Genomic DNA, 20,135 nt, shown 5'->3' with positions numbered 1-20,135 from the left:
GAACCACATATGAATGTTAGTCTTACATTTTATGGTACCTGAAAAATTTACCTCTGTTTTCATATAAGAGCTGAAAAGACAGGTTGTGGCAGGTGTGCATCTTGACCACTGTGGGGTGTCAAGAGAGCTAGATGACCTGCTTAGCATTTAATAACAGTCAAACCCAGAAATATCAGTCATAGACATGATAATGCACCCCTGCTTCAAAGAAGATTGGGAGCGTTTCCCAAATCCCTATGAAGAAATGATACCTCTCAGGCCACACCCTGGAATTTTGGAAGTAGTGCAACATGTTCCATTCAAAACACAAGACATAAAGATTCTTTACATCAAAGAAAGTCTAAGCGGATCATGGCATCCAACTGCTTACTGGAAGGACAGGCTATTCTGATGCCTGGCTTCATACCCAGGCTCAGACAGTGAGTCTAGTAATGGCTCCATTCCCTACCCTTAATGATTATGCTGCTGTCCCTCTAGGACTGGACTGCAGAGGAGTGGAAGCCAACCCACCATTGACACATTGGACTTGTCAACCCCATGGCCTCATTTATGCCTTTGTCTATATTCTAGTCATAGAGCTTTCAGAAGAACCACTGGGACTGGCTTTCTTCACAGGTCACTACAGATGACCTGGACAAAACATACATGCCAGAGTGTCTTCTTCCTTCATTCAACAAGCAGCCTCAGGCCGAACAGAAGCATCAATAAGAACACAGAAGACAACCTATTATCTCTCTGTGCATGAGGAGAGGGCGAGTCTGTCCCCATCAGTGGCTGGCTAAGAGGATTCAAGGGATGGTCCAAGAAATTAGGAATATCCAAATGAAGAAGTGTTCCTGTGCTCAATCAAGCAAGAAAACTCTCCTGGGCAGGACAGTGTCTCTCCTGAGAAATGAGGGCTGGAGACAGCATCCAAAAAATAAGCGGCAGGCAGGCAAGGACAGGTACCTTTGTGCTTTGTTCTACCCAGTTTGCTCTGTGTTGCTTAGCTCTGTCTCTGGTATCCATTTCTGCAAAATCGTTTCTGTCTTAACTTTTTAAGTACTGTATGATTCTTCCGCCAATTCTTCTCCCTCTTCTAGATTTCTCCTCTTCCGAACAAGGACTCAATATGACTGATGTGTACCCCAGACTTCAGAGTTGTCCTGTTACCCCATGCCTTTACCAGGACGGTATCACCACCAAAAGGAAACGGTTCCCACAACGTGAGGTCTAGAGGCCTATGGATTCATGCAATCTTCTAGGGGCAACTGATCCTTGCACATATGGCAATAAATCACAAGCGATTTGGAACAAATTCTTATTTTGTCAAAAGTAACATCATTCTCCATTAAGCTTCAAAATAACCAGCAAAGCCTTGTAATAAGTGATAGTGGTGTTGATAAAACAGTGCAGCACCCGTGACATTGTAGGTCCTTCAACAGTGGAGGCACTGAGAGACATTGTAGTTCGTGCAACAGTGGAGGCACTGAGATAGCGAAGGTCCTTTTACATTCAAGATCATGCAACAGTGGAGGTCCTGAAAGAGTGGGCGTCCTGAGACATTGGAGATGGGATTGGTACAGTGGAGGTCCTGAGACAATGCAGGTGTTGCAAGAATGGATGTCCTGCAACAGTGGAGTTCCTTGCACAGTAAAGGTCCTGCAATAGGGGTTGTCTTTAGACAGAGGAGGTCCTGCTACAGTGGAATTCCTGTGATAGCTGAAGTTTTGATACAATGTCAGACCAGGCACAATGGAGATGCTGTGCCAGGAGAGGTTCTACACAAGTCGAGTTGGTGATAGAGTGGATGTTCTAAGACAGTGGAGATCTGGTGACAGTGGAGGTCCTGCACTATGGGAGGTTCTGGAACAATCGAGGTCCTGAGACAGTGCAGTTGCTCGGACATTGGAGTTTATGCACCATTGTAGGTCATGTGAGAGTGGAGGTGCTGGGACAGTAAAGGTGATGGGACAATGGAGGTCCTGTGACTGTTTTGGTGCTGCGATATTGGAGATCCTTCATCAGTTGAGGTCCTGGCACATTTGAGGTCCTGAAATATTGGATGTCCTGCATTATTGGAGGTCCTCAGTCAGTGGAGATGGGCCTGGGACAGCTGAGATCTGGTAAAAATGGGGGTGTTTCCACACTACAGGTCATGCAACAGTAAATGTCCTGATACAATGCAGTTGTTCCAACACTGTAGGTTCTGCAATAGTTGGTTTGCTAGAACAGTGAAAGTGGAGATCCTGCATCAACAGAGGTCCTTTGACAGGGAATGCCCTGCAACAGTGAACATCCTTCAACATTGGAGGTCCTGCAACAGTGGATGTCATGAGTCAGTGCCATTGAACTGACGGTGGAGGTCCAACAACAGAGGAATTATTGTGCCAGTAGAGGTCCTGCAAAAGTCTGGCTGCTAAAAGAGTGCATGTTCTAAATTGGAGGTCCTGCAACAGTTAAGGTACTGCAACAGTCTAAGTATAGATACTGTGCATATACTGTGCTAGTAGAGGTCTTGCACATTGGTGTTGCTCACCGTGAAGTTGATGAGACACTGAAGGTCCTGCCACAGTGGAGGTCCTTATAACAGTTGAGGTCCTGCAACAGTGGAAAAGCAGTGTCAATGGATAACCTGTGCCAGTAGAGTTCCTGCAGCTTGGAGGTCCTGAGAAAGTGGAAGGGCTGAGACAATGGAGGTCATTTGACAATGCAGGTCCTTATAACCGTGATATAGGAGGTCTTGCGACAATAGAGGTCCTTGAAACAGTTGAAGTGCTGTGACAGTGGATGTTCAGGGACAGTAGAATTCCTGTGCCAGTAGAGATCTTGCAGTTTGGAGGTACTGAGTCTGTGGAGTTTCCTGACAGCCGAGGTACTACCAGAGTGGATGTCCTGTGACAAGGGAGTTCTTAGGGTAGTGCAGGTTCTGGGACTGTGGAAGTACTGCTACAATGGTTATCAAAATGCATGGAAAGAAGCAGCAAGGATGCCACCCAGACCAGACCATGGCAAATATAATGAAGATATTAATCCACCCCAAATTCATATTGCTTCACCAAGGAATTGAGTCTGAGACACGTCTACCTTCTCATGGAGCTCTTTGAAGTTCTACAGCTTTACAAATTCATCTGAAAGTCTGTGATAGTGGAGGCCTTAGACAATGTAAGACCAGCCACAATGGAGATCCTGTTCCAGTAGAAGTTCTGCAAAGGTCTAGTTGGTGATAGAGTGGATGTCCTGAGACAGTGGAAGTCTGGTGACAGTGGAGGTCCTGCACCATTAGAGGTTCTGGATCATTCGAGGTCCTGAGACATGCAGGTGCTCAGACAATGGAGTTCCTGCAACAGTGTAGGTTCTGTGAGAGTGGAGGTGCTAGGAAAGTGAAGGTGATGGACAGTGTAGGTCCAGTGTAGGAATATTGTGTTCCTACAACATTGGAGGTCCTACAACAGTTGAGGCTCTCATACCGTGCAGTTCTTCCAACTTTGGAGGTCATGCAACTGAATAGGTCGTGGGAAAATTGAGGTTCTGGGACAGTAAGGGTGTTGGGACAATGGAGGTGCTATGTCACCTGAGGTCCTGGGACATTTGAGGTCCTGCAATATTGGAGGTCCTAAGACAGTGTAGATGACCTTGGAATAGTTGAAGTCTGGAATAAAGGGAGGCTCTGCACCAGTAAATGTCCTGAGACACTGGAGATCCTGCAGTTTGCCTGGACAGTGAAGGTCCTACAAAAGTGGAGGTCCTGTGACAATGGAGGTCATGAATCGGTGCATTGGCACTGACCGTAGAGAGCCAGCAGCAGTGGACTGTCTTTGCCAGTAGAGGTCCTGCAAGATTCTAGCTGTTGTGAAAGTGGATATCTTACAACATTGGAGAGCTGGCATTAGTGAATGCCCTGAGACAATGGAGATCCTGCAGGAGTTGGTTTGCTTGGACAGTGAAGGTGCTACAAAAGTGGAAGTCTTGCGTCAGTGGAGGGGCTTGGCAAAAATGGATGTGCTGCCACACTACTGGTCCAGCAACAGTGAATATCATGAGACAGTGCATTTGCAGTGACAGTGGAGCTCCAGCAACTGTGGAATTTTTGTGCCAGTAGAGGTCCTGCAAATTCTAGCTGCCGAGAGGGTCTATGTCCTGCAACCTTGTTGGTCCTGCAACAGTTGAGGTACTGCAACAGTGTAAGTCCAGCTACAGTGGATACCCTGTTATAGTAGAGGTCCTTTAAATTGGCCTTGGTGAGACAGTGGACGTCCTGTGATAGTGGAGGTCCTATGACACTGGAGGGGCTGGAACACTGGAGGTCATGCCAAAATTGCAGTTCTTGTAATGGTTGCGGTGTTGTGACAGTGGAAATCTAGCGACAGTGGACATTCTGTAGGACAGTAGAGGTCCTACTATATAAAAGTCCTTGGACAGTGGAGGTACTGACGCACTGGAGGTCCTGTGAGAACGGAGGTTCTTATAACAGCTGTGACACTGGAAGTACAGCAAATGTAAATGTCCTCTGATAGGAGAGCTCCAACAAACTGAAGTTGCTGAGAGACAGGAGGTCCTCCAACAGCAGTGGTCCTAAGACAGTAGAGATCCTGTAACAGTGGAGAGGCTGAGACCCTGGAGGTCCTTTGACAGTGGACTACTTTGTAACAATAGACGTGCTATGACAAGGGGGTTGTACAATAGTAGAGGTCCTTGTTATAGTTGAGGTACTCCAACAGTGGAAGTTTATGGACAGTGACTTCCAGTGCCCGTAAAGGTCTTGCAATTTGGAGGGTCTGAGACAGAGGAGTTGCCTGACCACAGACGCCCTACCACAATATTGGTCCTTTGACTGTGGAGGTCTTGGGATAGTTCAGGTGCCGGGACAGTGGAAGTTCTGCTACAGGGGTTATCAAAGTGCATGCAAAGAAGAAGCAATGGTGCCAGCCAAACATGACCATGGCAAATATAATGAAGTTTTTCATCCAACCCAACATCATCTTGCTTCTCCAATTGAGTCTGAGACAATTCTAATAACTTATCGTGAAACTGGTTGAAATTTTAGAGCTTTACAAATACATCTGAAAATCTTTCCACCGAGAGGAGGAAGGAGCCAAGGAAATATTTAGGCAAATGTTAGCAGTCTTTATCTATGGCTATGGGCACTGTATAAGTTCACAGTGACCTGAAACCAGATTATATTCTGTTAGAGAAGAACGGAAAAGTCAAAAGCATCGACTTTGGTCTTCAACTCAAGACAAACCTGGGCAAATGCTGAACTGGCAGCATGGTGCTTACCCTATTGGTGCACCTGATCTCTTCCTAGGACAACTTTATGATGGTGTAAAAAAATAAACAACAACAACGTATGGATCTTGGGAGTAGGCTTATATTTCACTGTTGTATTTGACTCTGTTGTCATACAACAGTTCAGAAGACAGGTTGTAGCAGGTTTGTACCCTGCTCACTGTGGGGTGTCAGAAGAGGCAGCTTAGCCTCTTAATAAAAGTCAATCCAAACTATGGGCTGACAGTCTCAGAGGTGATGATGTACCCCTGGTCAATGAAAACTGGAAGAGGTTCACAAATCCTTATGAAGAAGTGATCCCTCCCATACCAGATACTCCAAAAGAGGAAGAAACGTAATATATTGAGGTTTTAGGTAAAATATTATAGATTCATTGCATCAAAAAGGTATAACCAGAACATGGCATCCTATTGCTTAATGTAACAGCAAGTTATACACAGGAATTGCTTCACAACACAGGCTCAGCAGCTTTGTCCAGTTACGGTCCCATTCTCTACCCTTCCTGATTTCCCTCTAGGACTAAATAGGAATAGAAGTGAACACAACATAGACACATTGTTCTCCTCATCTTCCAATGGCCTAGTGTATCTCTATGATCATAAGGCTAGTCAAAGAGGAAGCAAAGAGTCATTGGGCATGCCCTTCTTCTTTTCAGGACACTCCCGACAACAGCCACAGTGAACAAAGCATACATACACACCAGAAGTGTCCTGTGTCTTCACTCAACAATCATCCACACTTAGAAGAGCTGTAGCAACGAGAAAACAGAGGACAACCTACTTTCCGGCTGTCTCTCAGCAGAGAGCAGGACATTCCCCAGCTCGGGATTTCCCAGAGGCATTAAAGGATGAACCAATTACAATGGGGAAATTCACTGATGAAGTTGTGTTGCTGCTTTCCTTCAAGATGAAACATTACAAGGGGGTGGAGGAAGAGTTTTCTCCCAGAAATGAGGCCAAGGGAGATTGTCCAGAGAACACGCAGATGGCAAAACCCACGTGCCTTTGTACTTTGTCCTTCCCAGTTTGCTCTGTGCTCATTCTTCCTCTGGCTCTGTTTTCCAGTTCCCCATAATTCTTACCTTCTTATATCCTCTAAGTATTTTATGATTCTTCCCCCAACCCAAGCCTTCTCCCTCTTCTGGATTTCTTCTCTTCCCAGCAAGGACTCAATATGATTGCTGTGTAGCACACTATAGAGCGTGGTGCAGCTTAATGAATCCATTCACCTGAAGTTTATCACACTCTAAAAACACCAGCTTCCACAAAGTGAGGTGGAGAGTGGTATGAGCTCATGAAGTCTTCCATAGGTTACTGGTCCTAGCACACACGGCATTTATCACAAGAGCTATAGAACAAATTCTTATGCTGTCAAAAGTAGCATCACATTTCATTCAGCCTCAAATCTAATAACCAGCAATGACTTTGAAAAATTGAAATTACAGTTGCTGCAACAGTGCAGATCCTGTGAAGAGGTAGGTCCTGTGACAGTGGAGGCACTGAAATAGCGCCGGTTCTGTGACAGTGAAGGTCCTTTGAAAGTGGAGGCACTGAGATCGTGGCGGTCAATCTACTTACAGGGGAGCTGCTGCACAATTGAAGGTTCTGCTACAGTGGAGGTCCTGCAAAATTGGAATTGCTGATACAGGGGTATTCCTGTCACTGTAGAGATCCTGTGGCAGTGAAGTTGCAGAATCATGGGAGATCTTGCTTCAGTTGATGTCCTGGAACACTTTAGTTGCTACGGGTGGTGCTACGACAGTGGAATTCCTGGGATAGTGGAGGTTATAGGACAGTGGGTGTCCTGAGACAGTTGTAGTGCTCCTACAGTGGAAGTCCTGCAATAGTAGTGTTGCTTGGACAGTCCAGTTCTTGGACAAAGGAGGTCCTGTGACACTTGAGATGCTGAGACTCTTGAGCTCCTGAACAGTAGAAGTGCTGTGATAGTTGAAGTGCTGAGACACTTGTGGTCCTGTAACAGTGGAGTTGACACACAGACAGTGGACTTCCTGAGGTAGTGATGGTGCTTAAACAGTGGATGTCCTGTGACAGAGGAGGTCCTGCAATAGAGGAAGAACAATATATGCTGGCTGATGACCCAGAGCTTCCAGAAAATAGACCACCAACCAATATATATCAGAGGATGGCATTATTTGAAACCAATGGGATGGAAGGCCCTTGGTCCTGTGGAGATGTGATGCTCGAACGTAGGAGGAGGCTGGAGTGGTGGGTTTCAAAAAGTTGGGTGAGTTTAGGAGCAGAATCATAGTGGCAAAATGGAGGGAGGAGGGAGAAGATGTAGGAGTGGGCATTTGTGGATTGGCACCTAGAACGTTGGACATCATTTGAGATGTTAAAAACAGTGGAAATGATAAGGTTTACATTGTCTGACCCAAACCTAAGGGATACTACATAAGGAACACAAAAACCCACAGGTGCTCACCAACAATCAGATAAAATTTGGCCTTTGGCGGTCTACTCCAAAGAAACTCTTCCAAGAACACTGTTTAGTTTTTTCAAACAAAGTTTAAAACTCTTAAGTGTACTCTCAAATCTGCCCTAATTTGCATAAATCGGTCAAAACTGTTGGCTTTGTAAATACTTCTATCTTGTCCCAATAGTCACATGCTGGTCATCCCAACAACAAGATACTTGTCAAGGTGGGAGTCAATCAACATGGGATCATTTTTCCAACTCAGCATGCAGACCCTCAGCTCACCTTCACACACACACACACACACACAAACACAAACACACACACACACACACACAGAGAGACAGAGAGAGAGAGAGAAAGAGAGAGAGAGACAGACAGACAGACACACAGACACAGCTTCACAAACACATGCACACACACACACAGACACACACACACACCCATGAGAGAGTGATAGATCGAAAGTGAGGTAGAGAGAGAGAGAGAGAGAGAGAGAGAGAGAGAGAGAGAGAGAGAGAAAGAGAGTTCTTATCATCTACTTTCTAATGCATATTGTGTGCTCTTGGAGTTGAGCACAGAGACTTGCACATGTAAACCAGTCCTGTACACCTAGGAACATTTTCTAATCAGTATTTTCTCTTCTTCATGCAGTTCTTAAATTATCTTTAAGAGAGTGTAGGGCATTGACCTACCATGAAATCTTGGACCTAAAGGTACACTTTAATACAAAGCTTACATATCACTTACAGATGACTCTAGTAGGAAGTACATTAAGTTCAGAATCATTCAATCAGAAACCCTTAATGTATATACCCCATTCTAACTGCCTTCACTTAACCTCATGTTTGGACCACTGTTCCTAGCTGGAGATTCCTGTTTATCTCCCAGAATAAAAGGGAGTATCCATGCTTAAGTGGAACAGGAGATTCAAGGTGGGACTGTTGGGTGACATTACAGTGAACACCAGGGACTGCGCCACAGAGGCGGGTAGTGGCCCTTTCTTTCCTCCTGGGGAATCATTTTCTACATTGTCCTGAGAAGGGAAGGATCCTCTCATTCTAGCAGATATTCTGGATGACACAAGGAATGTGAATAGATTATGAGATCACTTTTCCACATTTCTTTCTGAGGCAGAGACCCTTGAGACCCTTGGCTCAGGAATAACAGTTCCAGATAGCAAGGTGAGGTCAGTGTGGGCCCTGTGTTGACCTATGAATAGTTATTTATGTTAATCACCAAAACTTTCAAACTTACAGCATGTGAGAGAAAAGTGTCCCAGGAATCTCAGCTAAAACTAATCAGTGAGTTTTTAAGAACAAGAACAAGTAGGAAATTTAAATTCATGTGATTGCTACAAATAAAGCAAGACACTGTCACTAGATCACCTTTGTGTAAGGGCCCTGACAACATACACAACTTAAGATGTGAAGTGCTCAGCTAGCAAGCTTCGTGGCATGAACCCAAGACACAGTTTCTCTGTGTCTCATCACCTCTGAAGCATGGTCCACAAACAATAGCAACAAACCTTCTCTTCCTCAGAGTTCAAAGTTACCTTTACTGTTAGTGATAGTTTCACAGTTAACTAACCTCTACTGGATAGACAGGTTTGACTAACCTTCTCTGAGCTTCTCCCAACCATGTACAGATGGTACATCCCTCTGCACATGAGGCCTGTTCCTCTCAGGCCTGCTGGTCTCCTTCCCAGATTAGAAACTGGATACCTTTCAAGCCCACATTCTTAAGTTCTATCAACTTTGGGTACATGATAAGCACAGCATGACATTGGGTGCCAAATAACACTTTCCTACCTGACAATGAATATGGTCCAGGGGTACCAAACATGGAAACTGGTCAGGTAAGGTCAGGTAACCCCCATGCTATCTCCATGTGGAGATGAAGATTGACACACCTTCCCAAGCACACTTTCTCAGCTGTCTCAGCCCACACAGCAGTCTTTTGCTGAGCTTCCTTACTCCCAGTGACTGATGAGAGTACATGAGAAGATGCCTGATTTCTGGAAAGCCCTGGGCCCTATGACCCACAGTAGCAGCAGCTTCTGATCACAGGTGATTTCAGGAACTGAAAATGCCTAATATTCCTGTGTTGATTTGAATATGCTCAGCCCAGGGAGTGGGACTATTTGCAGATGAGCCCTCATTGGATAGGTGTAGCCTTGATTGAGGAAGTGTGTCACTGTTGATGTGACCCTTATGTTTCTTGTCCTAGCTGCATGAAAATCAGTTTTCTAGTAGCGGCCTTCAGATGATGATGTAGATCACCCAGCTCCTCCTGTACCATGTCTGCCTAGATGCTGCATGTTCCCACCTTGATGATAATGAACCAAACTGCTGAACTTGTAAGCCAAACCCAAAGCAGTGTTCTTCTTATAAGATTTGCATTGGTCATGGTGTCTGTTAATAGCAGGAAAACACTAAGTAAGTCACTTTCTACCACAGATTACGAGGTTAATTGAGTCATGTCATCACCTGAGGAGACATGGCCTCTTATTAAGGTTCTAATCTCCTAAGTAATTGCAGGCTCTCTTCTGTCCTAGGCATTGGCTATAATATTAAACTTCCCAGTGTCTTTTTCTCTGTAAACTATACATTTTGCATTTCTATTTGCCCCATTTGCTCTTTTTCATTGAAGTCCTATAACCTCAGTATAACAGAGGCCATACTGGGCTCTCTTCAAATTTTCATTGAAGAAATTTGTTTATTACTTTTTAATTTAGCCTCAGGTAGGTTTTTATGATGTGGGCGGAAGGAAGCCACATTTTTGTAAAAGCATCATACTAATTATCCCAGACCAGTTACAAATATTATTGCCTTCTGAATCCCCTTGTCCTGGGCTTCCACATTCTGGATAGGTCTTGGCACTCCTGACTCCCAAGCTCCTGCCAGTATACCCCATTAAACTCTTCTTAGAGCACTGGGCCACTTCTAGTTCAAAGTTCTGAATTCTTGCATATTTTCCAAAACAAGTAACAAGCACAAACTGGCATGGTCAGGTATCACACAGCTCTATTACATCCCCTTCTGCATTAGTTACCTTTGTATTTCTGTGACAGAAATGCCATGAGCACAGCAAACTATAAAACATGTAGGCGATTAGTGATCCTATTTCACAGACCACCTGTTACCATAGGTTAAGTTCTATGACGACAGGGCACAGTGGAAGGAGCAGGAAGCAGAGGACTCACATCTGGAATCACAAGTACAAAGCAGAGAGTGCACAGGGAGTGGTGCAGAGCACTAAAACCTCAAAGCCCAGCCCCACTGGCATTCTTTCTCCAGCAAGGGCACACCTCCTGAATCTTCCCAAACAGGGTCTACAACTGGCAAAGGAGTACTCAAATGCCAGAGACAGTGGAGGATAGCTCATGCAAAATGTCATGGTGATTCAGGAATTCGAATCAGTAACAGAGAGAACCTTCACCCTGGGTCAATGTGTGTTGCTGCAAAGCCAGTGAGCTGCTCTCCCTTCTCTTGAACATGAGATGTGGTTTAAGCAAAAATGTAAACAAGCATCTCCATGGAAAATCAACAGCGCTGTTAATCTGGTAATACTTATAGGATAAGTCCAGAAGTGCTAGATACTGAAATCACAGAAGAAGCCAACACAAACTCAAACCCTTTAGTCTATAGGAATAAATATACGACAGAAGCCAAAATGGGTAACGATATGGAGCAAACACTCACTCACTCAGCAGATAAAATTACACCTAGCCCTTACTCACAGACCTACTTCATAAACAGTGTACATTCTGCTGGTGCATACTCAACACAATCCTAAATGCTGCAATCAAACCAAATGGTTTCTTACTTTGTTGAGTATGACTTTAAAACACTAAAGTACTCTGAAGGAGGTGAATGGAATCTTCCCAGGGCCTGGGGAGGTCAGCTAAGGGAGTACAGAATAAGAAAGCAACACAACCCAATTTCCCCACCAGCAAGAAGAAACTGGCCTGATGTCAGTTGCCAATTCCTGAGGCTTTAAGAGAAGCCTACAGACTGGAAGAACTGAGGTAGGTGAGGTTAAAATACAGTTCCACTGAATGCTGGAAAGTGATGTGTGTGTGTGCGTGTGTGTGCGTGTGTGTGTGTGTGTGTGTGTGTGTGTGTGTGTTCCATGCATGTGTTTCTGTGTGAGTGTGGTTGTGTTGTTGCTGTTGTGTGCTTAATTTGAGACAGAGTGTCACCACAATCTGAAGCTGTCCTAAAACTCACCCTGTACACAAGGGTGGTTTGGACAGTAAGGAGACCTTCTCTCTCCTGAAAGGTGGGATTAATGATGTGTAGCACAAGCTATGTGTGAATGTAAATTTCAAAATCTGAAGATTTTATAAACCTCCTTTTTCTTGCTTTAAAAACGCTGGTGATTACAGCAATACATGGTACACTGAGGACAGATCAGAATATACAGTGTGAGTTTTGAGATGGTTCAGAGGTGAAAGGAATAGCTGATGATCTGAGTTTAGTTCCAGAGGCACTGTTAATAATCAAACACAAATGTAGCCGACTTTTATCCTGTGTAAAAATCAGTCAGGGCATCCAGTCAGAGATTAAAGTATTTTTGGTGTTGTGATGCTACACAATCATAAGACTGATTCCTGTGGAACAGGCTAGTGAAGCAGACAGTAATCAACAGGACACGAGAAAACCTACAGAGCCGGAACTAGAGAGAAAGCTCAGGATTTCAGAGTACTGGCTGCCTTTGCAGAGGACCTTCACTTATTTTCAACACTTCCAAGTCAGCTCACAGGCATGTGCAACTCAAGATCTAGAATATCTTACCCTCTTTGGATTTTGTGGGCACTACATAATACACACAGTGCACATATACTCATGTACACCCTTGTTGGATGACCATAATCCAACCACAGCAGGGACAGAGCTCGCCACCCTCAAGCTTGCCAATTTGAATGAGGAAGCCTTCTTGTTAAAAGCACTGGAGAACAGCAGGCAAAAGGACACCTGACTCACACATTCCACCGGAGATCTTGAGATGGAAGCCACACATAACTCTGGCCTTCTCACTGAAGAGAGGTCATCTTTGGATTAGGAGCTTTCATCTGATCCTGTTTCCCTTTTGGATCCCATTACAGAAAAGCATTTGTGTTTGTCCAACTCTATACAGGTTCCCAACACCCTTGCTAGTCATGTCTGACAAATCCATATGGAAACCACTGTGTAACTGGAGTCCTAGTCTATAGCATCTCTCTCCTTCACGCTACCCTCCTTTTATAATGCAGATTTCATAGGAAATCATATTCTTTGTGTACTTACAAATCCCATGTTGTTTACATGTGGCTAATATTTCTTCCTCAGCATGCTTGCCTGGAGACAGGGCTGGATGCAGGTATTCTTTAGACAAGGCAAGATGCAGGTACCGTTGTAGCCATAGGACACCAGCATCAAAGCTGTAGTTCAGTGCATGCATGGCATGCATTCACAAAGAAGACTGGAGCCCCAAGGGCAGGTACATCCACAGGGTACTAGGGAGAGGGTCCTGATTGCTACTGTTGATGTTGCATTTCCTCTTTGTTCTGACTGTTTTAACTGGAATTGCCCCATCAGAGCAAAATTCCCAAGATATCTGACAGCCACACACAGATGCACATGCAGGTAAAACACAAATGCATGTGAAATAAAAATAAATAATTTAAAACTGATGAGAGAGAGAGAGAGAGAGAGAGAGAGAGAGAGAGAGAGAATGATGTTTATAAAAGAGAAACTTACCCTCAAAACCTGTTTACTGTCCTGAAACTTCTTTCTCATGGGCAGAGGAACATAGACATGAAATTCTTTCTCTCTACACTTCTCAGTGTGTGCTGGTGTACTCTAGATAACCGGTTATTTGGTGAAATGTTGAGGGGTTTAGAAAGATGAACATCATGTTGTAAGTCAATGGTCTTTAGTCCCTCGTGAGTTCCGTGATTTCAGCTGAGGTTCTCTTGCAATGGGTTCTGTATCCAGAGTTATAATCATGAGCTGTGGAACTTCATTTGTTACATGGATACAGGGGCCCCAGTATAGTCATCTGTTACTTCCCCAACCCATGAGCATGACCCAGGCCCAGTCACAAGTCAGAATTGGGTCCTCAGAGACGCCACTAGGAATGTATGTAGACAAAAGTAAGAAGTCTGGGGAGGGTAAGGAGGAAGAGTGTCAGGTTGAAGCCTGTTTCAAATTCAGAATAGCAGAGTATGTATTTCAGTTAATTGCTTTCATATTTCCCTGGTCGGTGCAATATTAGGACTTGTTAGATTAGATCTTTGAGCCAGAGAGCTAACACCACTGAAGCCAAAACTTTATACAGACAGGCTATCAGGAGTGTCACCCATGTTTACTCTCTCTGCTTCCAGAAGAGGTGCAGACAAATATTTCCTCACTCATGGTGAGTACACCACAAAGGAAACCAGTGCATGCTCCTTACACCCCTGAGGACTTCCTAGGGTAGGGGTCCCCAACACACTGGGATCTGACAGTGAAAGTGTCTGTGATTTGACCAGGGCACGAGGGACTACTTATATCACTTTTCCAGGGATGGCACTGCAGAGATCAGACAGTAGTTAAACTTGAAAGCTCATCACATTCAACTTCTCCCTGTGCTCCTAACACACCTGATCCCCACACCCTAAGAACTGGCAGCCCCTTTAAGCTGCTGCTGTACTTTCACACCCTGCCTCCCGGGACTCTGGACTCTTCCTCCTGATGCTCTGCTCCCAACTGCCTTGCACCCAGCATTTTACTCCTTTATTTTTATTTCTTGTTCCCAAATCCTGAATGTGTTCTGAGTGGGTCAGCTATGGGTAGGATCACGAAATATGTGACTACACACACGCACGCGCGCACACACACACACACACACACACACACACACACACACACACACACACACACACGTACCAATTTAAGACAAGGCAGACTGTTTATCTGCAGGGGATCCAATGCCGTCAAGAACTGGGACCCTGAAAAAAGAGCACTACACTTCAAAACAAAAATCCAAGGAAAATAAACAACTGGAGTGTCAGTGGAGGTTGTGTAAGAAGAGTGTCAGAAGAGCCTGTGAGAAGGTGAAGGGCACACTGAACACCCAGCCAAACTGGAAACGTCTGAACCTGAACTGTTCAGCATGCACCCTGCACTGTGGCATGCTGTGGGGATGTCTGAGAAACCATATCTCATCACCTGAGTTTGCACGTATTTAGACCAAGTCTTTGGGTGTTGGAGGTGACTACTATATCTATAGATTGGTTAAAATTAATTTGGATGAATTCATCATGCATAAACAGTACAACAAAGTTGTCCAGACCCAACTGTTGGATGTATCATTAATGGATTATTCCTTAAATACTTCTGAGCATGAGGATGAAAAATTTAGGATTAATATATGTTCCACTAGTGGATGACTCATTAAATGTGCACCACACTGGAGGGGACCAACCATCAAAGGATAGCTACCGTTCTTTTAATCTTTTGCAACTGCAGTAGCCCATGCAAAGCAAACACTCACATGTGTCTCATCAGTCAATCAGTCTACAGGACAGAGATTACCTATGCCAATCTCAGGGACAGAACAGCATTTTCTGTTTCCAATTCAACTACCTTTTTTTCTTTAACCTGCAGCCAGGATCCAAAAAAAAATGATTCAAAACAGCATTTACCTGCCCACACTGAAACACCATTAATGAACAGAGAACAAGAAATGGTAGAAACAGTCTCAGCAAGGAGAAAGTCAACAGTCAGGTTGTGAAGACTCCTTCACATACTGCAGAGACAAGAAAAGTCAGCCTCAGCAAGGCCTGGCCGGCTACCCACACACACCCCATGGCTCTGAGCCCATCAGCTCCAGACCTGAGGACTACCAGGGATGCAAGCTTGACACTCGAGACTCTTTTATCTTTCGGTCAGTAAGGTGCCGTGGAAAGTACCTGGGAAGCAGGGTAGCAGGGTTTACAGAGAAAGTCATAGAAACATTTCAGCCTTAAAAATCAAAATCTCATCCCTTCAAAGCCAGGTGTGTGAGTGTGTGTGTGTGTGTGTGTGTGTGTGTGTGTGTGTGTGTGTGTGTGTGTGTGTGTGTGTGTGTAGGTGCTCATAAGACGTAGGTAGTCTTGGAAAATCAAGGAGAGGAAGGATTTATTGAGAAGCTGAGATGGTGGTCAATGAAGGGTGGATATTGGAAGGAAGCTAGAGCATGGTGGGATTTTAATAGCCAAAGAAGTGAAATTCATATTTAATTCCCTTTGACAACTGGTCCAGGTGCAGTGTTCCTGGTGGTGGCTCAGTGCTCCAGCTGTGGATTCAGGGAACTCAGAACATCATACTGAAAATAATCTAGCAGACTACAGAGTCAAATTCCTGCTGGTGCTCCAGTCCCATCAGAGAAGAAATTAAGTCCCTCCTCCTATGGATCCTCTCATTTTTGTCATTCTCTCCTGCAGGAGATTCAGTCCTTCCTCTGAGGGGGCTACTCATACCTGCAGGAGATTCAGACCCTCTTGAAGGGAATTCTGTCTCCAGATTGGGATGCAGACCCTCCTGTTAGAGAATTAACTCTCTAAATCTTCTCACAGAGTATGTGTGACTACATGGAGACAGCATTATCTGCACTTCTAAACTCTGATTGGTAAAGAGAACCTACGATATGAGTTTGAAAACCTCTGAGTTATATACTGAGTAATGAAAACCTACAAGTTATATACTGTTGATTTCTAAATGTATTCAGTTGATTATGAGTTATTCTGCAATATTTTGATGAAATTTACTTACTTCCTAGATTTCAAACAAAAATAGAAGCTATAGTTAAAAGTTTAGTGTGTGTTTGGCGAAATTATTTACAAAATATTTTTGGTTTTTATAAAAGTTGGTGTACGACATAAAAATTTTCCCCTATTTTGTTTTGTTTACTGCTAGGATATAGAAATGCTTTATTTCTGCTGACAGAGCTTACATTCATTGGTCTTGTATAACTCACTGTTCAGTGCTAAACTTTAGCAGATTCCTTAGGGTCTCTGCCATTTATAACAGGATTCCATCTACAAGTCTACTGCCTTGTTCTTCCTTTCTGATGAGATGCCTTTTGTTCAGTTTTCCCCCGTAAATGACAGAGCTATACTGTGAGAACAATGATGGACAGCAGTGCCAGAAAGACCTGGGACACATTTACAAAGTCTGGTCCAATTAGAATGGGGCATGGTGAGATAGTTCTGTCAGGTTTGCTCTGACCCTATGAGTCTCTCTTCACTACCTTCACTTGGACAAGTTGTAACCCAATTAATATGGTGAAGGATGAAGTCCCTGACACTTAGTAGGTGACAATGCCTTCCACGTGATCCATTCAAGGAAACCAGAAAGGTGGGCTCTCTTGTAATGACATTGCTGTCTTTATGAAAGGGACCCTAAAGTCACAGACACATGAAGGGTGCAGAGAGAGACCACAGGGCACCAAGAGGAACCAGCTACCTACAAACGGAGGAGAACTGGAGCCAACTCTTGGACCCCAGTCCTCCAAACGGAAGCCAACAGAAACCTCTGCTCAGTTCTGCCTGCAGCCCACAAACACTAGAGTGTGCATTCTTGGTGTGCTCCAGAGCCTGAAAGTCGCTGCTCTAACCCCAGCTCTGTCGTGGGGTGGATGGAAGTCTTGTCTATCTTGGGGTGGATGGAAGTCTATCTCTCAAGGTGAGGTAAAGTGGTCCTGAGTTAGGTGCCAAGGTCCAGTCCCAGGGGGAAGCTTCCCGATAGCTAAGCTTGAGCTTGAAGCAGGCAGAGCTGTGCTCTCCTTAAGGAATGTAGCACTAGTTGCCAGAATAGAGGTTTCTTCTTTCAATGTACACTTAGGCAAATTTGCAAAGATCCAAAATGCTGGCTGTGGTTCTCACCAGTTTCCTTGGAGTATGCCCACAGAGTTCCTTGTCTGCTCCTGGGAATCCAAGCCTTGTCCTCGAAGGGGCTGCTCATGCACTCATCTGACTCCTTTGGCCAGGAAGCACACCTGCTAAAAACTGAATTTTAAGAGGCAGATAAGATCAGAGAAAGGACTAAAAGAGCTCGAAGGGGCTCGAGACCCCATATGAACAACAATGCCAAGCAACCAGAGCTTCCAGGGACTAAGCCACTTCCCAAAGACTATACATGGACTGACCCTGGGCTCCAACCTCATAGGTAGCAATGGATAGCCTAGTAAGAGCACCAGTGGAAAGGGAAGCCCTTGGTCCTGCCAAGACTAAACCCCCCAGTGAATGTGATTGTTGTGGGGAGGGTGGTAATGGTGGAGGATGGGGAGGGGAACACCCATAGATAAGGGGAGTGGGAGGGCTTGGGGGGATGTTGGCTTGGAAACCGGGAAAGGGAATAACAATCGAAATGTAAATAAGAAATACTCAAGTTAATAAAAAAAAAGACATAGAGACAGGAGGAACTGCATCCTGACCTTTTGTGTAGGAAGTTTGGCTTGGACTGATCAAGTATTAGAAGGACCATGAATTCCCTATGGCCAAATTAGCTAGGGCTAAGTTTATACCAAGAGAGCTCCTTGAAATACCTGATCTGCAGTTTGTGCTCCCTTCTACAAGCAACTACTCAATTGAATATAAGTGACTACATCCAGGTTACTTAGTTGGCTGCTAAGTGTAAATCTACTTTTACCTGTATTTAAACATACGGTTCATATCCCCATTAAATGGAAAAGCCCCAGTGGTATTAGTTTTAAAGGTGCTCACATAATAAGTTTTTGCCAAGAAATTTTCAGTAATTTATGTAGAAATCTATATGGAGAATGCAGTATAGTACAGTCAAATCACAGGCTTTATAATCCTATATTTAAAGTTTGATATGATTACAAATATTAAAGCAGGACTATTTTAAATAGTCTAATATATTTAATTTAGAATTAATCTGTTTTCCCATGCACCAATCAGCCATAATGTAGGTTAGCTTGTTTCCTAAGTCATGTGTTTTAAGAGGCGTATCAGTCTACCAGCTAAATTTGAAACACCTTTTACAGGATTGTATTATTTAGGTACCAGGAATATTAAGAAGATGAAAAGAATAGGAAAGTTAAAATGATTTAGTAAGCATTAAGATTTATGGATGCATAACAGCTTAAATCTTGATGAGATATGTGTAAGAAAACTAGTAGGGGGAGCATAAGTAAAGGAATGATCCTATCAGTGCCTCTAAACCATAAAATGCATTCCTACAGTTATCTGAACTCCATTGACTACGGAAGTCAAGGTAAAACACACACACACACACACACAAACAAAAGAGGCAGATCAGATCATCTTTCTGATTATGTTCACAACATAGACTTCTTTGTTTATTTGTCTGTTTTTGTTTTTTAATTTTTTATTAGATACATTTCTTTACTTACACTTCAAATGTCATTCCCCTTCCCGGTTTCCTGTTCATAAATCTTAGGTGGGGCTGCTGTAAGGTTCAGATTCTCTGCTTGGGAGCCATTACCACACATGATGTTTATATTTTTGTTCACTTTTATCAATCTATTTTTCTGCGGTGTGCTCTAAGAGGGCAACGAGTACGGTTACATAATTATTGGTATTAACAGCTGTACTCCCAAATCCTGCTCAGTATGGAGTCTGCTGATGTTCAGCATAAGGAGGTGCCAAGTCAGGGAACCTTCATGTGCTGATGCAGCAAATGAGAGTCCAGAGAAGCCCCAAGCGGGAGATGGAGGAAGGAGCCATAAGGACAGTTGGGAGAAAACGGGTCAACTTCCCTAAGATTCGGAAAAGAAGCAGTTGGTCTCCATCCCGAGGGAACTCAAGCTAAGACTCACAAAATAGTGCTACTAAGCCAACCCAAATTCTCTTATTTTCCCCACATCCCTGAGAGCAGAAAGGAGTGGTTTCAAACTCCATGGGCTCCCCTCATACTCACTGGAATTGGATGGTGAAACTGCCATAACCTCTGTTCTGAAAAATCCCCTCAGGATCTAATGAAGGGCGTGGCTAAGTCCGAGAGAGGAGGGCCGGGTATTGTTCATTGGCCACTCATGCGTGCTCATGAGCTCTATGCCCATACACTGAAGTTTTCCAGGCTACCTTTCAATATCCTTCGCATTTACAGTGCTTGTAAAATACAAATCAATTTACTGTGGCATTGAATACCCATCTCACCTAGAAGCATCACTTTCCCAGCCCACTGGCGATCCTGCCCCCTGAGACTTGTAATGGAGGAGGCCCTTCCCCTTCCACTCTACCATCTCAGGAGAGTCTACCACACAGACAATGTCTTATAGGGTCCTTCAATCAGGCCCCGCAGGTTCTGTGTTCATTTCTCACACTTTAACATTTATCCACACCTGTGGTCTGCTGATGTCTCCTGATCCCCCATCCTGTTCTGTATGTGACTGCCTGGGATCACAGGGCGAGTAGGGGCAGTACTATCTACATACTGTTT

General features: G+C 44.2%; 1 long non-coding RNA gene across 2 annotated transcripts in view; it reads right to left on the bottom strand.

Annotated features, from left to right (window-relative positions):
• Positions 1-19,695, bottom strand: part of LOC148007143 (uncharacterized) — a 36,499-nt gene extending 16,804 nt beyond the window's left edge. For both annotated transcript variants that reach the window (XR_015646221.1, XR_015646220.1), the window contains exons 1-2: positions 19,614-19,695; positions 17,594-17,716 (exon numbers count right to left, since the gene is read on the bottom strand). This is a non-coding gene — a long non-coding RNA (uncharacterized LOC148007143). The remainder of the gene's footprint in view (positions 1-17,593; positions 17,717-19,613) is intronic.
• Positions 19,696-20,135: the final 440 nt, after the last annotated feature.

Source organism: Rattus norvegicus, chromosome 1, assembly GCF_021556685.1.
Source record: "Rattus norvegicus strain SHRSP/BbbUtx chromosome 1, alternate assembly SHRSP_T2T, whole genome shotgun sequence".
Classification (NCBI taxonomy): Eukaryota; Metazoa; Chordata; class Mammalia; order Rodentia; family Muridae; genus Rattus; species Rattus norvegicus.
Note: the sequence above shows the minus strand (reverse complement) of the source record. Positions and strands in the feature narration are given on the sequence as shown.